Here is a 23,805-nt window from a genome sequence, read left to right as displayed (position 1 = left end):
GCGGGCCGACAGGCTAGTGGGAAGGGCTAAGGGCTGGGGAAAGGGGCATTGTCCAAGCGTCGCGGGGCGGGGCTATGCTAATTTGAAGGCTCTGCGTTTGCTGTCTTTCCCTCTCTGTCATTTCAGCTGGCTCTCACCCCAGCCTTTAAAAGCCACGCTGTAGCGGCTTTATAACAGGGAAGTCATTTGCTATCAGCTCTGGCACTCTCGTCTCAGGTCTATCCTACTGGAAATGCGGAGGCCTTCCCCAGTAGCATACATCCTATTATTTTGTTGAGACTTGGCTGAACGGAGGGAGAGCTGAGACAGGCTGCAGAATGAGAGGACTCGCAAAGTCTAGTACCAGCAATTAATAAGAGAGCCTAGGGAGAACGAACTGTGCTCTCTCATATAGCCCCTGGGTTCCAGATTCTTATTGCTGGTGGAGTGTGGATATTAGTAGAGAAGCTTTGAAACGATGGAAAATGCCATTGGCTGTGGTTGTGCACACTCCAGGGATACTGCAGGAACGGTTGCTAACCTGCCACTGGGGTTGGATGAAATCCAGAGTAGGTATCCTGAGGAGAATAGGATTAAAGGAAGAACAATGGAAGGAGTCAATAGCACTGCCACCTGAGAAAATCTATCTGGTAAAGGAAGTCCAAAGTAGTACAATAAGCACAGAATTGGAGGCATGGGCTTAAAAATATTAATTCCATGGACTGGGTTTGCGGCCCATCGGTAGAGTGCTTACAAACCATGCATGAGACCCTAGATTAAGTCCCCAGAGGGGGGAAAAAAACGTACCTCCTATATCGGCAGAGTCTGTGCTTTAAATGTGACGAATAGTTCAGTGTAGTGATATAGCTAAGTAGATTTCTCACCTAATGTTTTCAAACTGCAAAAGATTTACTTAGGATACTCAACTAAGAATAGGGGTGCTTGGACCCCCACACCAATCTATATAAAGGGTGAGATTTTACACAAGGAACTGGAGAGTCATTTTTAGTGAGCGCCTCTAGTGGTTCTCAGGGCTATGCAATTTGGCAACCATTGTAATCAGTGAAGCAGTTTTATGACATTTGATACAGCCACACATTCTTTTTATCTGCAAAGTTTTGTTAAGGAATAGCTTCTTCTACAGTAGGAGGCCTAGACATTCTTTGTTCAGCTCTCCCCCTTGGGAGAGAGGATGTTTGGAAACACACAGGAGTGGTTTGGGATGTACGTGTGTATGGTTTGGTTGGATTGCTAGAAGATCCGGGAACAGTAACACACTAACACATCCAGGGTTCCACTTGATAAACTCCGCACTCCACCAGATGCCCGGTTTCCTTGAGGAACACTTTCTGTCAGCTCTACTGGAGAAAGCAGACCCTGGCTTAACAGCCATGTTGTGTGGTCTGTTTTTCATGGATATCTTCTGCTTTATCTCTCTCACAAATACGATGCTAGTTCCCATAAAAGCTGGCATGTTCAAGTATCGTCTCCATCGTCCGCAGTTTTAATTTTTGTGGAAGGCACAGAGGTCCTTCTGCTCACAGATAAGCACTAGAGGGACCAGGAATATTAAACACACAGTGTTGTCTCTTCAAGAGAAGAGATGTACAACCGGTTTCCTGCCCACAAGGCTGGGAGCTGACCTGGTTGATAGCCTGGTGACTTTTGTACTATCTGCGTGGCTGAGTCAACACCGGATCCTCCCACAGACCCTTATCATGAGCTGGTTTTTCTCAGTTAATCTATAGAGCCTATCTTTATGGAAGAAGTCACATGTACTTTACAGGGAGTTTCAGCATCTTCATATCTTAAGCTTTGTTGTACACACAGCACTGAGTTATTTATCACTAGGGATTTCTTTTTTCCAAATTGTGCTGTGCTTGAATCTATTTAAAATAAACTGCTCAGTGTCAGGCTCTCTAAGTTTGAACCAACACCAACTACTGAGTCACGGTGAACTTTCTTGCCTCCCATGGATCTCTGCTGCCCACCATAGGCTCGCAGTGACCCCCATAAGTACTATTGCTGTACAGTATCTTTCCACAGAACAATAGTTTGTGGCAATGTTAATTTGTTAGTTCACAGTTCTGCAGGTCAGAAGTCTAATCTGACTGGATATGGCTGGATTCTCCCATTTAATTTTTCACAAGAATGGAATCAATGTGTTGGGCTTTCTGTGGCTTGTCTGTGAGACAACCAGCTTTTAATCTCCCTTTATTGTTAGCAACAATTGTTTCTTTGTGGCCATAGACTGTGGTTCTTTTCTTGATGCCTATTTTTTCTGGGGCTGTTAGCTTTAGCTCGTGGATGGAAAAGCTTCTCACTGGTCCGTGCATGGGGTAACTCTCAGAGCCAGCTTTTGTATGACAAGACTTTTCCTGGGGAGAAGAAACACAAATATCTGAGTCACTTAGGAAGGACAGTCAGTTGGTCTGAAACTGCTTCCAGGCACTTTGGTAGGTTTCTGTGTCTTCCAGGCACTTTGGTAGGTTTCTGTGTCTTCCAGGCACTTTGGTAGGTTTCTGTGTCTTCCAGGCACTTTGGTAGGTTTCTGTGTCTTCCAGGCACTTTGGTAGGTTTCTGCATCTTCCAGGCAGCTGGGCTGGTCTCAGGATCTTTGCAGCCTGGCTCATCTGAGAGTCTGTTTTGCACCTTGGGCTTGTCTGACGGGGTTCTTAGAAGCTTGTCTTGTTGTCTGAAGGGGTACTTAGCAGCTTGTCTTGTTTACTGTTGGGGGGAGGGGCCTAGTGAATTTGGTCAATTTCAGGGACGCCTGAAACTATTTTGAGTTGTTTAGCTCTCTGCTTAAGGAAATAGCTCTCAGGGTGGAATGTTTCCATCTTGGAAGAAAGGGCTACCTACACAACACCAGCAATGGCCCAATAAAAACTTGTGCTTTCAATCTCAGTTTTGCAATCATAACTGGAGAATATTCTGCTTGTACAGGCTCACTGAGATATTTTCTCCATATCAAGATCAACTATGTTGGGGCTGGAGAAATGATTGGCAGTTAAGAGCACTTGTTGCTCTTGCTCTGGCAGAGAACCCAGGTTCCATTTTCAGAATCCATTCACATAGCGGCTCAAAAGGGTCAGGAATTCCAGATCTGTGGGAACACATGCCCTTTTCTGACCTCCATGGGCACCAGGCACACATGTGACATGCAAATATATAGGTAAACAATAATTCATACACAAAAATACAACTAATACATTTTTTGTAAGAAGATCAGCTATATTGTGCAACAAATTAGAATCATGAAAGTAAAAGTCATTAAGAATTAGGAGGCAAATAATCAAGGCCTTGGGAAAGAATCTTAGGGTCCATAAGTAGATCACTGCCTATCGTGCCCATTTTGTGGATACTCATGTCTAAGTAGCCAGGTGTGGTTACACATGACAGTAATCCCAGCACTCGGGAGACTGAGTCATGAGGATTGTGGATTTGAGCCTAACTTGAGCTACATAGTAAAGCATTGTCTCAAAAAAAAAAAAAAACCACACACACACTTGAGTAACTTGCTTTAGGTCCCACAATAAGAAGCTGTAGCATGGTTTCTCTGATGCCAGAGACTGTTCAAATGCTGTTTTTATTCCCTCCTAAGATAACTGAGAAAATTTAGATGGCTCAATATGTTTCATTACCATTTTAGGGAAATAACGTAAAGCATATGATCTTTTAATGCTGAGTAGATGGCTCATAGAATGAAACCACCAAGAAAAGATTGAGGCACTTAGCCAGAATGTGTTCTGCATCACCAGCCATCTGCGGAAAAAGTCCTATAAGTACTATCATATCAGCAGCTACACTGACTGTATTGCTTATACAAAAGGAGGTGTGTGCAAGGGGTGCATCCTAAATGCGGTTTTATCTTTGGATTTAGTATATAGGCTGCGAAGTAGTTACTCTTACCTCAGTGCGTGCTTATTGAGAATCTTCTCATCACTAACATTTTTTGTGTGACACTTCCTTTGTCATCAGTTTATAGCAAAGTAAGAACACAAAATGGAGTGTCTGATCCTCTTGTAGCTGTTATGATTGAAGGCTAAATTAGCAACAATATAGGTGTGATATTAAGAAATATGAAGAAAGAAGCATTTTTACACCAGTAGAATTAAACATATAGGAAAAATGCACCTGGGGGGGGCTTTAGAAAGTTAAAAATACCACTAATGGAGAATCAAAGAATTTGGGAGTTGTGGTGCTTTGAATGAGATCGTTCTCCATAGGCGCCAATGTTTGAACACTTGGTCCCCAGTTCATGAAACTGTTTGGATAGGTTTGAGAGATATGACCTTCCTGGAGGAAATATGTCACTGGGCACAAATTTTGAGGTTTCAAAATCCTCTTGCTTCTGGTTCAAGATGTGAGAACTCATCATCTACTCTCCGCATCCACTGCCTGCTGCCTGCTATCTCTGCACCACAACCATGGATTCTAAACTTCTGAAACCAGGAGCCCAAATAAGCTCTTCCTTCGCTAAGCTGCCTCGGCCATAATATTTTATCACAGCAACAGAAAAGTAACTAATATAGGAACCTGTAATTAAAATTTATGGGAATGAAAATTTTGGAAGAAAATTCTGAGTTCTTAGCCAATCTTGTAGATGACATTACAAATTTTAGGTAGGGTATACTTAAATGAAGAAAGCAATAATATTCAAAGCTATAAGGGTACATAGACTTTGAATTTTTTTCCCTGATTATAGATGTTCAAATTTCCAACACTAATTCATGTTTAATCCATGTTTTAATCTCCTAAAATTCATTAATTTCATATGTGAATAAAAATCGCATTCACAGACATTGATTGTAGAAAGTGGACTTGGTGGCTCATGTCTGTAATTCCAACAATCCATGAGGTAAAAGAAATCTCTTTTGTTTGCCTTGCAGAGAATAGATTGAAAAGCAGCCTTTCTTGTATAGATGCCATGCTATGTACTCTAGTTTCTAAAAGATTCTAGATGAGACTGGCAGTGAGGGAACTGTTCAGTGAACATTGCCTGAAAGAAATAAGGAAAGATGTGACTTACAGAGACTGCGTGAATGATGGGCACAGATCCGTATCAGTGTCTAGTTGAAGGTACAGTAGTAGCCTTTGTTTCCAGAAGTACTGATCCTGCTTTCTACACTGCTGGATTATCAGAATGGTGCTACAGCAGTATTAATACCTTCTGGTAAGACTGGACATTTCATCCCTACTATTACACCAAGAAGTTGTTCACTTTACCAAAATTGTTCATTTGGGTCTTTTGATTTTTTTAACATTTTTTAGTTAATTTTGTTCTCAATGTATAGTTCTCTATTTCATTTCCTAGAATCCTCTTCCTTCAGAGAAGGTTCTAGGCTCTTATTCTATACCTTTGCCTTTAACCTGTGTGTGTCTTGAGAAGTGAGGTTTCTTCTATGTAACTCTATAGTTGGTCTTGCTTTTTAAACCATTGTGGTATTCTCTGTGTATCAATTGGAAATTTTACGTCTAAAGAAACTATTGATAGGTTGTAGGCAGAATGTTTTGTTGAGGCTTCTGGCTTGCAAATAGCCACACAGAGAGACTTATTATTAATTATAACTACTCAGCTGATACATTAAGCTTATTCTCAGCCAGCTCTTTCAGCTTAAATTAACCCATATTTCTTATCTATGCTGTACCAAGTGGTGGTTCCTCTTCTCAGCACAGTATTTTCATCTCCTGCTCCCTCTGCATCCGGTGACTCTGCCCTCTTCTTCCCTGCCTTCTCTCAATCTCAGCTCTCCTGCCTAACCTATTCCTGCTTAGATATTGGTCAGTTGGTTTTTGAGAAAACCAATGAAAGTAATGCATACTCACAGTGTACAAAAGGATTATTCCACAGCAATATATATGGTTTCTATCACCACCCTTTTGCAACTTGTTCTCTGGTTTCACTGTAGCTCATCTCTCCCTTCCTTACAGTCTCTCTTTGTGACTGATTTCCTAAATTATATACATTTGGATTCCTTGCTTAGTATTATTGGTTTGTCTACTATAGGTTTTTCTTAGATTTATTTTATTTGTATGAGTGTTTTTCCTGCATTTATGTATGTGCACTGTATGTGTGTTTGCTGTCCATGGAGGTCAAAAGAAGGTGTTGGATCCTTTCCAAGTGGAGTTACAGATGGTTGTGAGCCACCATGTGGGTGCTGGGAACTGAACCTGGGTCCTCTGCAAAGATCAGCAAGTTCTCTTAACAGCAATCTCTGCAGTCCTGCTTACAGATTTTTGTTTTGTGGTTATCACAATGCTTACAGAAATCCATTTTAATTAGAACAAGATATTTTGAAATCATTGTAACATGATCATAAAGATAAGCAAGAGAGAAAATATATTAAAAGGCTATATTTACATCCATTCCTTTCTCCACTTTGAATTTTTAAAATTTCTTTTTATTTGTTGTGTCTTTCACATCATGCATCTCAATCCCATTCATTTCCCTGTCCCTTCATATCTGCCCTCTGCCCTTGCAACCTCCCTCCAAAATAAAATAAAATAAAATTTAAGAGGAAAAAAAGAAGGAAGAATGGAAAAAAATCTCATCATGGAAGCTTCAGTGTGACACCGTGAGTCATGCAGTAAGCACTTTTGTCCATATATCTTTACTTGCAAGTGCTCATTGCAATGAGTCATTAGTCTGGTTTGAGGCCTTTGGTTTCTACTACACTTTTGGTACTGGACCCTCACTGGAACTCCTCTTGGATCTCTTGTTGTTTGATGTGTCATGGAGATCCTGGAGCTTTGGGTCTGCAGGACTGGCCCCTTCATGTGCTCCAGCAGATCATAGATGGCGTGGATGTTGGGGTGGGCCAACTCATAACCCTGGTTCTGGACCTGCACAGTTGCAAAGTTTGGCAGCCCACCAGCTCCTCCCCATCCTCACCTCTAGTGTGAGCTCTCCAGCATTACCCTGGCTAGTTCACCCCTTGCAGTGATGAGCAAGAGGTGGGGCCGGTTCTCCTGCTTTCACACACTCAGTGTCAGCTTGAGCACACCTGTTCATTCAAGGCCAGCTCTACTGTGTTGCTCAGGAGAGGTGTAGGGGCTACTCTCCTGAGTGCTGCAACTGATGAGGGGCAGCGACAGCTCTCCTGCTCTATGACCTCAGGGCCAGCTCTCTCACCTAACACAGGTGGCAAGGTGGGGAGGGCATCTCTTCCTCATCCCCACCACCACATGGCAGATGAAGAAGGGGCCAGATCTCCCACACTCACGTTCTCCATCTAAGTCACCCTCACCCCTGTCAATAGGGTCTACTCTACTGTGCTGTCCAGGTGAGGTGCAGTGCCCACTTTCCCAAGTACTGCAGCTGGTATGAGGGAGGGTCAACTCCCTCACCGTCACAGGTGGCAGGGGCAAGGGGGAGGGCATCTCTCCCTCACCCTCCCCACCACATGGCAGATGATGGGGATGTGGCTAGTTATCCCACCTGCACACCCTCAGGGCCAGCTCAGCTGTGTCTGCACCAACGGGGTCAGCTCTATTGTGCTACACAGGTGAGGAGCAGGGCCTGCTCTCCTGAGTGCTGCAGCTGGTTAGGGGGAGCATCTGCTCCCCATTTGTTGCAGGTGGTGAGGAGTAAGGAGAGGCATCTCTCCCCCGCCCATGCCTCCACATGACAGATGAGCTTTGGGGACAGCTCTCTCATGCTCACAAATTTGAGGCTGGCTCATCCACACATCCACCAACAGGGTCGGCTCTACTGTATTGCCCAGGTGAAGAGCAGGGTCTGCTCTCCTGCGTGCTGCAGCTGGGGAGGGACAGGGGCAGGGGCGGCTCTCCCAATCTTTAAGACCTCAGAGCCAGCTCTCCCATACTCCTCAGGAGTAGTGGTGGGGGAGTGCATCATGGGGGAGGGCAGATGAGAGGCGGGGTCAGATCTCCCACAGTCGTGGTGTTAGACCGGCTCACCTTGATGCACCCCCCAACAAGGTCAGCTCTGCTGTGCAGCCCAGATGGGGTGCAGGACCTGCTTTCCCAAGTGTTGCAACTGGCAAAGGGGAGGGTCAGCTTCTTTTCCAACTGGAGTCAGTAGGGGCAAGTGGGAAGGGCATCTCCAGCCCACCATACTGCAGACATGGAGGAGGTACCAGCTATACCCCTTTCACATCCTCAGGGCTGGCTCACCCACTGTCTACAGGGTTGACTCTACTTGTGCAAGGCACAAGGTCCCTCAACTGGTGAGGGGCGAGGAGAGGACAGCATTTTTCCCTCACCCATGCTACCATATGGTACACAAGAGGGATGTGACTTGCTCTCATACCCTCAGGGCCAGCTTGCCCATGCCCCTATGAACAGGGTGAGCACGGCTGTGCAGCCCTGGTGAGGTGTAGGACGCTCTCTCCTAAGTGCTCAAGCCTGTAAGGAGCAGAAACAGTTCTCCCTAGTGTTGCAGCCAGTGAGGAGTGGGAACAATTCTGTACTGCCCTATTCTCTCAGCCTTTGATGGTATCAGGAGCCATGGACATCAACACAGACTGAGGCTGTGTCAGGGCCATGAACCCAGACATAGGCCCTGACAGCAGCCCAGGGCTAGATATCATCATGGCCCTGGGTAACAATCAAGTCACTCAGCCTTCTTAATGTTTTCACCTCTTCAGATCTGCCTCTGTCCACAGGACACGAATCATTCTGTCTCTTTCTCTCTCACATACCACACCATACATTTATTTGCTCACCATAATAGTGTCCATCAGTTTGGCTCAAGGCACAGTGAGGGCCTGTGTTTTCTCCTGGATCCTGGGGATCCTGGGGTGGACTGCCCCGGGCCTGCATGTGGCCTCCTTGTCCTGCTCAGTGCATCACGCTTCTTCCTTAGTGCCTGGGGGGCGACCACCCTGGGGCTAGTGTGTGGATATCCTTGTCCTGTTCAGGCCATCATGCCTCTTTGATTTTTGAAAAATAATACTGACACACTTGAACCCAGACTTTTACATATACTAGACAAATGCTCTGTTGTACTTCTCATCCTTGAATCTTACTGTTTTTTTTTTAATTTTGGACATAATGACTCATTATGTGGCCCAGGTTGGACTCAGATTCATGATTCCATCTCACCTTCCCAATTATAGGAGCTAAAGTCATTAGTCACTGTACCTGGATAATTTTCTAATTTTTATTAGTATACACTAATTATACATAAGTATGGGTTCATCATCATATTTTCGTACATATACGTGATGTATTTCAGTTATATCTATTCCAATTGTCCTCTTTTATCCCCTCCCCCTCTTATTAAGCCCTTTCCTCTTCACAACTAGACCCCCTCTACTTTCACGTCTTTTTTTTTGGTGACCTGTAGCATGAATTCTAATTGATCTTAATAATAAAAATCCAGAGTCAGGTATTAGGGGGTGAAAGCTAAAAGCTCAGAGATGTCGAGCAGCCTGCCATTAGAGTTCATACCTCTATAAAATCCTCAGACTGCAAATTGAGAGATCCTGTCTCCACCTGTCTTATATTCCTGTCTCCACCTCTCTAATGCTGGGATTAAAGGCATATGCCTCCGGAGTACTGGGATCAAAGGTGAGTACCACCACTGCCTGGCCTCTATGGCTAACTAGTGGCTCTCTCCACACTCTGATCTCCAGGCAAGCTTCATTTGTTGGAGAATAAACAAAATATCACTACAGTGACCCAATGAGTCTCATTCGAATTATTTACAGTATAGGTAAACGTTTGTTTACGGGATCATGGGCACTGTGCCAGTGGCTATACCCTTGAGGAAACTGTCTTTCTTTTCTCTATTAACTGTTTATCAGCCTATAAATCTGCTTGGGGGCGGGGCCCCATGAACTTGTTGTAATAGGAGCAACCACTCTGTAGCAGTGTGGAGCAGTGGGCTGTGTCCTGCCCGGCTCCCAACCACCTGGCTAGCTTATGCCCAGAAATAATTACACAGAAACTGTATTCTTTTAAACACTGTCTGGCCCATTAGTTCCAGCCTCTTATTGGCTAATTCTCACATCTTGATTAACCCATTTTTAATAATCTATGTATATAGCCCCACAAGTGGCTTACCAGGGAAGATCTTAACCTGCATCTGTGACTGGTGGGAGAATCATGGCGACTGCCTGACTCAGCTTCTTTCTCCCAGCATTCTGTTTGTTTACTCTGTCTACCTAATTTTCTGTCCTGTTAAAGGGCCAAGGCAGTTTCTTTATTTAACCAACGAAATCAACACAAAACAGAAGACTCTCCCACATCATGAACTAGTCCTTCTTCTGTGACAGGGTGTTGATGGGCAACAATCTTGTGCAGATAATTGCTGCTTCTGCAAGTTGAAGCTGGCTGTTGTATGAGATTTTAGTCTGTCTCATTTATTGGTTCCATTCTTCCAGGTCCCACCACCTATAGAACAGTACACAGTCCATCAATAAGGGATGAGACCTAGATACCATTTACCCCATCTATTTCAGGATTTGGGTTAGCTTGATCTTTTGCCTATCTGTTACACATTAATCATGCTATTATTTTTTAATTTTTATTTTTTCACACTGAATTTTTGGGTAAATTTTTCTTAAAATTTGTACTTTTGACAGTAGTTGCATTGAATTTGAAAGATGACTTGGGTACAATTGACAACTTAACAAATTTAAGTCTTTGAACTTTTTAACATGGAATATGTTTTGACTTATTTGTTTTATCTTTACATTTTTACAAATTTTCAAGTGAAATATTTTAGTGTACAAATGTCAGAAATCCTTGGTTAAATCTTTCATTTTTGATTTTTTTTTGAGACAGAATTTCTCAGTGTAACTGCCTTGGCTGTCCTGGAACTCATTCTGTAGACCAGGCTGGCCTTGAACTCACAAGTGCTAGGATTAGAGCGATGTACCACCACCACTACCCAGCTTAAATTTATTATTTATTTATATTTTAAAAACTTTTTGTGTGTTTTTTCTCTGTGTAGCTTTGGATCCTGTCCTGGAACCTGCTTTGTAGACCAGTCTTGGCTTCAACTCACAGACATCTGCCTGCCTCTGTCTCCCAAGTATTGGGATTAAAGGCAGGCAACACCACTGCCCAGATAAACTTATTTTTAAATGTTTTTCTTTTTTCTTTTTACTATGAATTTAATCATTTAACACCATTTTTAGATTGTTTTCATCAATATAGACAGCTAATTGTTATGCATATCCTGCAACGTTGTCTTTGCATGTTTTGATATTTTTGAAGAAAACTGAGCGTTTGCAAGAAACCTTCCATTATTAGCTGTTTTGGTTTTATTGCTATGACGTTTTAAGTGTTGATATATCAGATCATCTCTGTGCAGCAGAAATATTATTTTTTTCTAATTCAAGTGATTTTTTGTTTCTTTTATCTACTTGCTCTGGTAACACTGAATTTCCTTTATTTGGGAATGCCTCAATTTCTCCCTTGTTTCAGGAGAATAGTCTTTCCAGATGTAGAATTCTCTGTTATTCTCTAAAGATGTTACTCCAATCTTTCTGGCTTCCTTGGTTTCTATTGAGAAATCCACTGAATAACTTTCTTTTTGTTTGTTTGTTTTTTTTTTTTAAATGTTTCTCTTTATAGCTCTGGTTGGTCTGAAACTTGCCATATAGAGTAGATTGACTTTGAACTTGCCTTCAGTATGGGACTACCGGTAGACAGCACCATTCCTCAGCTTTTACAAGCTTATTGAGGGTCCCTTTCAAGTGATGAATTTCTTTTCTTGCTGCTTTCAAGATTCCCAATTTGTTTTTATCCTCTGATAGATTATAATATGCCATAGTTTCTATCTCCTTCAGTTGAACCTACATAGATGTCACTGAAGTTCTCGTATTTGTAAGTGAATGTCTACTTTAATATTGAGTTATAAATGTCACTCCCAGCCTTCCAAGTGCTTTGTGCTTGGACTCCAACTCCCAGCCTGCCAAGTGATGACCCCACAGGGTATTTAAACTTGTGCTGAAAGGAGAAACACATGGTTTTAGGTTTGCATGTGTGCTTCCTCTGTCTTTCCCTTGCCATGCTTTCCTGGACACTCAGGAGTGTGCCATCTATTAAACATGAACATTTAATTTGGTTTGATTTGGTCTGATTGGACTTCTTTTGTGTCGGCAGAGTGGCTTGTCTTAAGATTTTTCTTAACAGATGAGGTTTCCACCAAAAGGGTTCTTTTTTACCACAGGCCCAGGGCACAGGGCTGTGCTGAAAAATGCCCTTCCCGCACATGCCCTCCACCAGGCAAGATTGACTCCAGGTGAGTTTCTCTTTTAAAGTGCATGCTCAGTAGGGTTTAGAGTGACCCATTCACTTTTCAGTTTCTCTGATGAAGCTGTGGGCCCACACTGGAAACCTGACCCATGCGGTTTAAGTCAGACACTTTCACTGAGGTGAATTTTGAGTGATCGTGGTTATTTTGGAGCTAAGTTAGCTGGGCGGCAGGACTAAAAGCAGGCCCACTCCTCACATTCAATTTTTTCACAGTCCCATCTGTAATGGAAAAATTAAAAATGCTGCAGATCCCCAGCAGTGGCAGACAGCAGAAACACTGCAGGTCCCCAAGTGGTGGCAGCGGGCTGTGTGGCAGCAGGCAGCTGGCCCTGAGAGCAGCCAGTCCCAGGCAGGGATGGCTATATGGTGGAGGAGGGTCTTCTTTCTATGTGTTGTTTTCATTGGTTGAATAAAGAAAACTGCCTTGGCCTTTTGATAGGGAAGCCCTTAGGTAGGTGGAGTAGACAGAACAGAATGCTAGGAAGAAGGGAAGTATGGCAGATGCCATGCTTCTCCTGCCCAAGATGGATGCTGGTTAGACTCATGCCGATAAGCCACAATCAAGTGGCGATACACATTAATGGAGATGGGTTAAATTAATATGTGAGAGTTAGCCAATAAGGTGCTGGAGATAATGGGCCAGGCAGTGTTTTGATTAATACAATTTCCACGTGGTTATTTTGGAGCTAAGTTAGCCGGGCGGCAGGACTAAAAGCAGGCCCACTCCTCATTCTTCTTACTACAGCTGCAGGTCCCTGAGCTGGTCCAGGGCAGGGAGACACGCAGCGGCAGGCAAGAGACAGAGACATGGATAGGCACATGCAGAGTGAGGTTAGATATTTATTATGTGGGTTATGGAGGGGTAAGGGAGAAGGGGAGAAGAACAGAGAGAGATACAGAGAAGAGAGAGAGAGGGAGGGAGAGAGAGAAGAGAGAGAGAGAGAAAGAGAAGGGAGAGACAGAGGCTGCCTCTTCAAGAGGGAGATGGAAAAGGGAAGTAACCCAGGCTGGAAGCTGAAGATCAGCCTGCCTCAGTGGACAGGGGAGGGACTGGGCATGGTTTGTCTCTTAAAGAGACAGAACAGATCATTACACCATCTTCAACTCAAGAATTGTCTCAGCAGATGCACTGTGACACACTTGAGCCACACAGGCGTATGCTAAAATGGGTATCTTATGATTCTAAGCTGATTCCTAAGAGCCCTCTTACAAAAAATTTCTTTAACTTGGGGGCTAACATAAAGCAAACATCGCTCCAAAAGACTGTGGTTCCTAGATGCAGTTCCTAGATGCATGCTCCTGTCCTGCTCCTCTATCCCTTTTCCTGCTGAAGGCGTAAGTCACAAACAATGCCACACCAATTTGGAATTATGATTAATAGGGTGGTATTTATTTAAAAGGGAAAAAACTTACAGATCGCCGTCCCAGACAACAGCCCTCTACACAACCAGGAAGGGAGTCTAGTCACCTGCGGAGCAGGAAGTGAAGAGAGAGAGGAGAGGGAAGTGGCCGCTTTTTTAAAGGGAGAGAGACCACGCCCCAATGGGCTGGTATCTCAGCAGCTATAGGCTGGAGGAGTAGGAGGACCTCCTGCAACACCTCCCCCTTTTGTTTAAATAAGAGAATTCTAAACCAATTATGAAATTATATACAATAAGTACAAATATCCTATTCTAACTAGCTTAGGTCTTGTATAATAAATAACTTGGCCAAGTCATGAGAGAAAGTAACTACATTTATATAGTCTTCAACCCAATCAAAGATCTGAGAAGGGAAATAATGTTACCTGGGTAATTAGGAAGTTCAGTAAAACAACTTCCAAAACATGCAACAAATCACAGAGACAACTAGCTACCTGGGCAATCACCCAAAGTCACGTTAGCAGTGTTGAAGCAACCAACTTTGGCTAAGGCCTAACATAACTGACATACCATTTTCAAAGGCAAACAACTTTTCAAAACTATCTTACCCTGTCTTGGCAGGATATGACAGCCCTGTTTTATCCATTGATGCATGCTCTGTATCTCTGTCAGTGGTTGAGGTATGGGCATTTCTTTGCCCAAAGGCCAGTTCTGCCAAAAAGAAAGGCTCCAGGTGGAGTGTCTTTGGTGCTCAACATTCTCTCAGGAATAGAGTGGTGTTGCCAGGAGCAATTGTGTCTCACTACCACAAAACTCTGAGTTAGATTAAAGGCCATTTTCTACAGCTCTTTGAAGAAGTTGAAGATTATCTATCTATACTGAGTATAATCTCTATATATCTAAAGAACCTGATTAGTCTAATTATAAATGACAAACTTAGATGACTATTAATCTATATAATTCTCAATATCTATCTAACTTAAAGACTAAGAAAATAAACGACTGTGAAACAAATGAGGACAATGACCTCCAAATATAAACAATGTACAAATATACATTGCAGTAGGTAAATATATATCAATACACAAATATTATATAAGTATCTTAATCAGAGGTAGAAATGTACACTGCAATATGGTAAATATATATACTATATATATCAATACAATATATGTCAATACATAAAAAATGTTTTAAACAGAGGTAGAAACATGCATGCATACAATAGTCAATATAATTTAACTTTGTATCAATATACAAGAATCTATACCAATATATTTGTCTAAAAACAGTAACTCACAATTACAAATATATTATCCCATCATCCCTCTTTTTTTTTCAAAATGATCCCTGAGCTTATAAAATTCCTCCCCCAACCCTCAATCATATACTAATTATAATCAACCCCTAAATGATGTCCCTAAACCCAAGGGCAAACTTTACTGGGAGAGGGGACGTCGTCCTCTAGAATTACTTCCAGCTGTCATAGGGGCGACATTCTTTCTGGGTGATCCTGTGAAAGTAAAATGATGGTTAAATTTCAAGATCAATGTCTTTTAAAATTTCCAATAGTCTCTTGAGTATTTTGTGCAGGTCTGGCCAAAATGTTGTATAAGATGTGCACCATTTCAGCTAACCAAGTTGGAAATGTCTTGTGCAGCTGGTACCCAAAGCAGGTCTTGTAGTAGCGCTATCAGTATCATGACGTCATATCAACCAGGTGGAGTTGTTGTTATGGGGCCCCATCTTCTTCCTGGAAACTTCAAATGTCACTTCAGGAAAAACTCATTGTTCATTGTGAAAAACTTAAACATTAATCATATAGACATATATATATATATATATATATATATATATATATATATATATATATACATATTCACTGAAAGACATGATAGATATATTCAATGAAAAGTATGATATATATGAAGAAAAGCAAAGATGTTTTCTAAACTCATATTTCTTTCTGTCCCATATCATGGCTCTTGACATGAGACAGAAACTCCAGAAACTCTGGGTTTTTCTCTTACTAACAGGCTTGGAATTGGAGAGGGACTGAGCCAGAGTCCAACTTCAAAACCAGCTCTATAAATTTAGAAATATGGTTTAATATATTTTACTTACACAACCCATTCAGTTTTCTTGATATTTCCTATTGGGCAGGTATTTTTCCATCTGTCAGTATCCAAACATCCAGGGTCCCTTGAATTTTTCAAAGATGAGTGTTTTCCTGTGGAGATAAGAACAGAACCCTGCCCCCATTTTATATATTTTTCTTACCACCTGTATGAATATCATTATTGTGGATGAGTTGCCATTTCTCCTTTCCAAGAGGTTTCTCCTCTTCAAATCAAAACTATTAATTTTGATGGTATCCACAATTTTTCTTCTCCTGTGGAAACAAGAGCAAAACCCCTTCCCCAACGTAGCACATCTCCTGGCTTCCATTGAGAGGTCAGCACATCTTTGAAATAAATCGGTTGATTTAGTTCAGCAGACTTTTCCATTATGCAATGTCTTTCTGCTGCTGTTGTTCCTTTCTCATTAGCGTTAAGAAAATTCAAGGTTAATAAAGCATTATGTAATCTATTTCTGGGGGTATTTTCGGTCCCTTTCTGTTTGTTCAGCATATCCTTTATAGTATGATTTGATCTTTCTATGACTGCCTGACCTGTAGGATTATTTGGTAAACCTGTAATGTGTTTTATATTATAATAATCAAAAAAGCATTTCATTTTCTTAGATACATATGCTGGACCATTATCTGTCTTTATTTGTGCAGGTATACCCATGATGGCCATAACTTCCAATAAATGTGTGATTACTGAATCAGCCTTTTCTGAGCTCAGGGCAGTAGCCCATTGAAAACCTGAATCCGTGTCTATGGTATGGTGTACATATTTTAATTTACCAAATTCCATAAAGTGGAGCACATCCATCTGCCAGATTTCATTTCTCTTAGTACCCTTTGGGTTACTCCCTGCAGGCAACGGTGTTTGATTATAGAAAGAACAAGTAGGACATCTCTTTATAATGTCCTTAGCTTGTTGCCAAGTAATGGAAAATTCTTTCTTTAGGCCTTTACTATTGACATGATGCTTCTTATGAAAGTCTGAGGCCTGCAACACACTTCCAATCAATAATTGATCAATCTCAGTGTTGCCTTGGGCTAGAGGACCAGGCAGACCTGTATGGGACCGGATGTGTGTTATGTACATCGGACAAAGCCTGTTCTTGATTATGTCTTGTACCTGGATAAACAATGAAGTCAACTCTGTGTCATCTGGTATAAATTCAGCGGTTTCAATATGCAAGATAACTCTTTCTGCATATTGTGAATCTGTAACTATATTAAGTGGTTCTTTAAAATCCCTTAGCACCATAAGAATGGCATATAATTCTGCCTTCTGGACAGAATTATAAGGGCTTTGTTCCACCTTACTCAATTCATCTGACTTGTAACCTGCTTTCCCTGATTTATTTGCATCAGTATAGAACGTACGGGCTCCAGTTATTGGAGCATCACGTACAATTCTAGGAAGAATCCAAGAAGTTCTTTTTATGAGGTTAAGTCTACCACTTTTGGGATAGTTGCTATTAATTTCTCCCAAAAAATTAGCACAAGCTCTTTGCCACAGTTCATTGTCTTCCCATAATTTTTTTATTTCTTCAGTAGTAAAAGGCACTATAATTTCTGCTGGGTCTATACCTGCTAGTTGACGAAGTCTCAGCTTACCTTTTATAATTAATTCAGAGACTTTTCCACATAAGTTTTTAATTTTTTACTTGGTTTATTAGGTATAAATATCCACTCTAAAATAATATCTTCCCTCTGCATTAGAATCCCTGAAGGAGAAATTCTGGAAGGCAATATGACTAGGATGCAGCTAAGATTTGGGTTCACCCTATCCACATGTGCCTCCTGTAATTTTTCCTCAATCATTGACAGTTCCTTTTCTGCTTCAGCTGTCAGTTTTCTTGGACTATTCAAATCTTTATCACCATCTAAGGTTTTGTTTAAATGAACTATTAGATCAGGTGTTATCCCAACAGCTGGTCGTAGACTGGAAATGTCTCCTAACAATCTTTGGAAGTCATTAAGAGTCTTTAACCGGTCTCTCCTAATTTGTGCCTTTTGCGTTTCAATTTTCTCTAACCCTATTCTGTAACCTAGGTAATTAATAGAATTTCCTCTTTGAATCTTTTCAGGGGCAATTTGTAATCCCCACCTAGGCAAGACTTTCTTTACTTCTTCAAACATCCTTTCTAAAGTATCTTTATTTGAATCAGATAACAAGATGTCATCCATGTAATGATAAATTATGGACTTGGGGAATTGTTTACGAATTATTTCCAATGGCTTACTTACAAAATATTGGCACAATGTAGGACTATTGAGCATACCCTGTGGGAGGACAGTCCATTGATATCTCCTATTAGGCTGAGAATTATTATAAGTAGGCACTGTGAAGGCAAATTTTTCTGTATGCTTTTCTTGTAACGGTATAGTGAAAAAACAATCTTTCAAATCAATAACTATAAGAGGCCATCCTTTTGGTAACAGAGAAGGCAAAGGAATTCCAGATTGTAGTGGGCCCATAGGTTGAATTACTTTGTTGACAGCTCTTAGATCGGTCACCATTCTCCATTTACCAGATTTCTTTTTTACAACAAACACAGGAGAATTCCAAGGGCTGGTTGATTCTTCAATATGGTGAGCATCTAGTTGCTCTTGCACCAGCTGTTCTAATGCCTGTAGTTTATCTTCAGCTAGAGGCCACTGTTTGATCCATATTGGCTTCTCAGTTAGCCATTTTAAAGGTAGGGCTGTTGGTACCTCTAAAGGTTTGGTATTTGCTGTATGTTCTTGTACAGCCTGAATGGCTGGTGACCTTTTTCCATAATACCTCATCATATCCTTCCCAGAATTATGAGTTTCTGGAAATATAGAATGTTAATCTGGGTATTCCATTGCTGTAGCAGGTCATGGCCCCATAAATTTATGGCAATATTTGCTATATATGGCCTTAGTCTTCCTATTTGCCCTTCGGGCCCTATGCATTCAACCCATCTTGTGCTTTGTTTTACACGAGATAGGGTTCCAATTCCCAGGAACTGAACATCTACCTCTTGAAGAGGCCAATTCGGATGCCAAGATTCTGGGGTAATGATACTTACATCTGCACCTGTGTCTCATAAGCCTTCAATAAAAGTGCCATTTATACAGACTCTTAGCTTTGGTCTTTGATCATTAATAGAAGTCTGCCAAAATATACGTTTACTCTGTCCTACTGGTTTTTTTGACTCATCCTCCACAAGTAATTCATCATTTAGACCAGTATTACTTTTTACAGCAGAAATTGGAGCTTTTAATTTTCTTGGTGAGGCACGTTCTCCACTGTGACTGGGAATGACTGGGCCACTGTTGGCTTGGGGGCCTGCGAGAGGCCCCTCAAGGAGTTTCCCGATGATATCGGATTGCCCTGTCTGTCTGTTGTTGACCTGCATTCGTTGGACCAATGCCGTCCTTTACCGCATCTCCTACATATACCTGAAGGCCGAGGTCTCCTATTTTTGTCATTCCCAGAAGAGATATTATTCCTAGAAATTCTTCACCTGCAATCCCTTTGCAAATGTCCTAATTTACCACAATTAAAACACCTGGCAGTTTGATGTCTCCTCATTGCTTTGGAAATCGCTTCTCCTACCCAAGATTCATCATTATAGCTAAACGTCTCAACATTCATCGTATGCTGAATCCATTCATCCATAGGTGCTGATCTAGACTTTAAAGGCCCAATTATCTTTTTTCATTCTATGTTTGCATTCTCAAAAGCTAGAGATTCAAGAAGTATTCGTCTAGCTTCTGGGTCTGTTACCCCTATGTCCAGAGCCTTAATTAATCTTTGCAAAAAGTCAGTAAAGGGTTCTCTCTGTCCCTGCCTAATTCTGGTATATGATTCGACCCTTTTTGCTGGATCTTGTATCCTATTCCAAGCATTTAAAGCTGCTTGGTGACATAGACACAATACTTCATCGTCATAAAGAGCTTGGACCTGTGGATCAGCATATTCTCCTGCACCAAGAATTTGATGTTGGGAAGTCTCAATACCTTTTGCTCTTCCTTGCTGTTCCACATGTTTGGATTCTTCTCTGAAATAAATTCCAAACATCAAGGAAGGTCCATTATCTAAAACTGCAGACACTAACTGATGGAAATCATGGGGAGTAGCTCTAGCATTAGAAGGCCAAGTCCTTATCATTTCCTTTACATATGCATTGTGCAAGCCAAAATTAACAACAGCTTGCTTAATTTCTTCCAGATCATTCATTGCTATCGGCGTCCATCTAGCTTCTCTGACTCCCTTTGAGCCTTTAGAAGTTGACGCTTTGTCAGAATTAATATAGGGTATGTTGCTAGAACCCTGATTAAGCCAGTTCTAATAGCTGGTGGAGGCAATGCATCCTGTCCTTGTGCCTCCTTACTCTGTTCACCAGCTGCAATAATTTCTCCAATCTTTTCAAATCTTTTTATCATTGTCTCTCTTAAATCCTGAATCTCCTGACCTGTATATATTTCCAGTGATTTCACTGAGGTATCAATTTTTTGGTCCCCATTCTGCACCTGTGATTCCAGAGCTTTAATTTTTTCCTTCAAAGATAACATGTCCTCCTTAAACTTTTCTTGTATATCATGTAGATTCCCATCTTGGAGGTACATTCTGTCGGTTACCTTATCAAAACTTTGTGATAAAGTCTGAAGGTCAAATTCAACAGCCTGAACCCTTTCTGGTAACTTTCTAATACCCTTGGATATGGAGTCAATTTTGTCTGTCATAGTATCCACTTGTTCAGATAACCTCTGATTTTCAATAATTTTAATCCTGTCAATTAGTTGTTCATTATTAGTTCGTTAAGATTCTATCGTTCTTAGGAGTGCCATATTCTTCTGTTCATTATTAGTTTGTAAAGATTCTATCATTCTTAGGAGTGCCATATTCTTCTGTTCATTATTAGTACGTAAAGATTCAATCGTTCTTAGGAGTGCCATATTCTTCCTTAATGATAGAATATGGAAAAGAAAACTGAAACCTAGTAACAAGCAAATTAAGGTATCCCCATAATCATATAAACCTTGTATGATGTAATTTATTGTATTAGTAAATATAAATTTACTAATCCATTGTATTAGTGAAAACAAAGCAGTAAAATTTGCGTTAGAAACGAAAACTGCCATATTACCTATTATCCAGCAGGTGGTGCTGTTGCCAAGTCACGATGAAAACGGGATCCTGTTTCAGTGCCTTAGTAGATGTTAAAAACTGGAAAATGCAAGTTTCTCAACAAAGTAAATATAATTAAATCAATTCCAGAGACGGAACCAGAAACCCAGAATCCAGGGGTAGAGAAGAGCAACCTGGAAGCAGCTTATGCCTCCATGTGACAGAGTCACCCTGAGGGGTTGCAGCTTTCAGCAACCACGTGCTCTGGTTCGCGCCACTTAAGAGCTGTGCTCGCAAGGGAGATTTAAAACGACTCAGAAAAGAGCAAACCACTCGGGCAGAGACTACGTGGGCCTGTGGAGTTTAAATCCACGTGGGGAGGCCAAGGCCGCCGCTGCAAGGCACAGGCGGCGGCTGAGGAAGGGAGGGCTCCCGCCAAGCCGAACTCGCGGCTGGCAGCCGAGCGGGGAAAGGAGAGGTTCTAAAACCAAACGTTGGGCGCCAAATGAAGGCGTAAGTCACAAACAATGCCACACCAATTTGGAATTATGATTAATAGGGTGGTATTTATTTAAAGGGGGAAAAAACTTACAGATCACTGTCCCAGACAACAGCCCTCTGCACAACCAGGAAGGGAGTCTAGTCACCGGCAGAGCAGGAAGTGAAGAGAGAGAGGAGAGGGAAGTGGCCGCTTTTTTAAAGGGAGAGAGACCAAGCCCCAATGGGCTGGTATCTCAGCAGCTATAGGCTGGAGGAGTGGGAGGACCTCCTGCAACACCCTGCTTCTTTAAACTATCTGCTGTGCTTTTCTGGCCGTTGTCCCTACCTCCTCTTACAGTGTTTGCTCTAAAGTTGCTTTATTTGTCTGTCTGTTTAAATGATATGGCCACAGTATATCTGTGTGAGTATGTGGATTTATGTTTCTCTGTGCATGTGTGCTTCCAGATTGCAGCAGCTCTGGAAAAACACAGACACATGGGTAGCTGCCATTTTGACCTCACCACCATCTTTGGTGAGGGCAACCATGTGTGCTAGCTGCCATATTGGTAAGGGTAACCACATGTGCTAGTATTCTACTAGCATTGATAAACTGTAACTAATTAAATAATATACACATCTAAATTTAGCTTATAGTTTGAAATAATAGGCACTTTAAAATAATGCCCAGTTTAAAATCATAGGCAATAGTACTTGGTTCCCCAAAAAATGCTTTTACAGATCTGAGGGCATGACATTTTAACAAGAGCTTCTAAAACAGACATAAAGATTCCACAGCATCCTTTAGCTCCTCCAAGAAGATTTAAGACCTTTCACTTCCATGCCTTGCCTTTGAGTTTGGTACAACCCACATAGCAGCAAAAAGCAGCCTTTTACCTCAACAGTCCAGCTTTCTGGATGCTTCACCCGGGAATCAATCTTCTCATCCTGCCAAGCCAGGTAGATTAAATCTTCCCCTCACAGGAAAAATCTTCGAGCCTCTTGTACTCAACAGCTAATGGCAAGCACTGCATCTAGGCTGGTGTTCTCCAAAGACTAAGGAAAGGATTTGGAATTGCCTGCATAGCTAAAAAGCTGCCTTATTTTTGCTCTTTTATCCCTCCCAGATCTGTGTAAGGGCATTTGGCAACTTATGGTACTATTCTTTAACAGGTTCCATAGTCCAGAATTAACAGGTTTCAGTTGTATCTTCAGAAGTTCAGAGTTTCCAATTTAATTGTATTCTAAAATGCTCATACCTTTTAACCTAAAGCAATAGCATTTTGCTAGATGTAAATCTGTTCCAGTTCTCTTAAAGGTTCCTGGAAAAGTTCTGCTGCTGTATCAAAATCAGGTCTGGTAAAAAAACTAACAGTCTCCAGAGCTCTTTGCTAACCCCAGACACTTTCGAGCATATTTTACAGGTCACTCCTGCTGCCTGGGCCCAAACCAGCTTACTAAGTGCTCTCCAGATAATGCCAAGCACCTGCACCAGCTCCTGGGACTTCATCATTGGTACCAACTTTCCTGGATCAAGGACACTGCCAACTAAAATCTGGCTCTTCTGGATCAAGGATCCTGCATGCCATCTTAGAGGAGTACGTGAGTACAGGCATGGTCAATAGAGCAAAAATTAGAGGAATATGGGAAAGGCCATAATCCTTTTGTCTCCTGAATAAGAGCAAAAGGTAAAAGACAGATACCATAAGATCAAACCCCACTTTATAGCTGTGTGGTTTTGAAGAGTGTCTATGCTATTAATGGTTGTAGCTTCAATTCTTGTCTAAGCTAGCTACTATAATGTTACTAACACTGTGTATACTCATTTGTTTTGTTTGATCTTTGCTCCCTTTTCTTTTTGTTGCTCAACTGGTCTTTATTACTTTCATTTCCCATAAGCATAACTTTGGTATAACCTCACAAATGTTTTCTTTTGTAGTCTTCACCGAGAGTCTGGAAGCTGTATCATTACTTTACATTGGAGAAGTGTAGGCAGGGTAAGGGGTGGAGAGAGGACTCTTCATGCAGATTACATTTGTAGAAACCAGTGGCTTGAAGTAGATTCACTTTCCCTATACTCTCATCTAGGTTTAGTCCTACTTGAGTCCTTACTAGTCCTGTTGTTCTAGGCCATAAGAAAGCTGTGTTTTTTTTTCAAGACAGGGTTTCTCTATAGCTTTGGAGCCTGTCTTGGAATTAGCTCTTGTAGGCTAGGCCGGCCTCGAACTGACAGAGATTCGCCTGCCTGTGCCTCCGGAGTGCTAGGATTAGAGGCATGTGCCACCACCGCCTGGCGAAGCAAACTGTTTTGTTGGATATATTAAAATCTGCATTAGGCATCATTCTCTAGAAGAACAGATCTAGTAGACATATATTATATTAGATTGGTTAACAGGATAAAGGCTGGTGTTCCAATAATGGCTCTCTGCATGCAGGAGAGGGAATTGACCTGGTAATTACTTAGTCTCTGAAGCTAAATGCCTCAGTCTCAAAGCAGTGCTAGAAGCTTGGAGCTCCCTGCTGAGTTGCTA

The sequence above is a fragment of the Microtus oregoni genome, unplaced genomic scaffold, assembly GCF_018167655.1.
Source record: "Microtus oregoni isolate MIOR12 unplaced genomic scaffold, Mior012 000050F_ref0000143, whole genome shotgun sequence".
In the NCBI taxonomy this organism is placed as follows: domain Eukaryota; kingdom Metazoa; phylum Chordata; class Mammalia; order Rodentia; family Cricetidae; genus Microtus; species Microtus oregoni.
Note: the sequence above shows the minus strand (reverse complement) of the source record.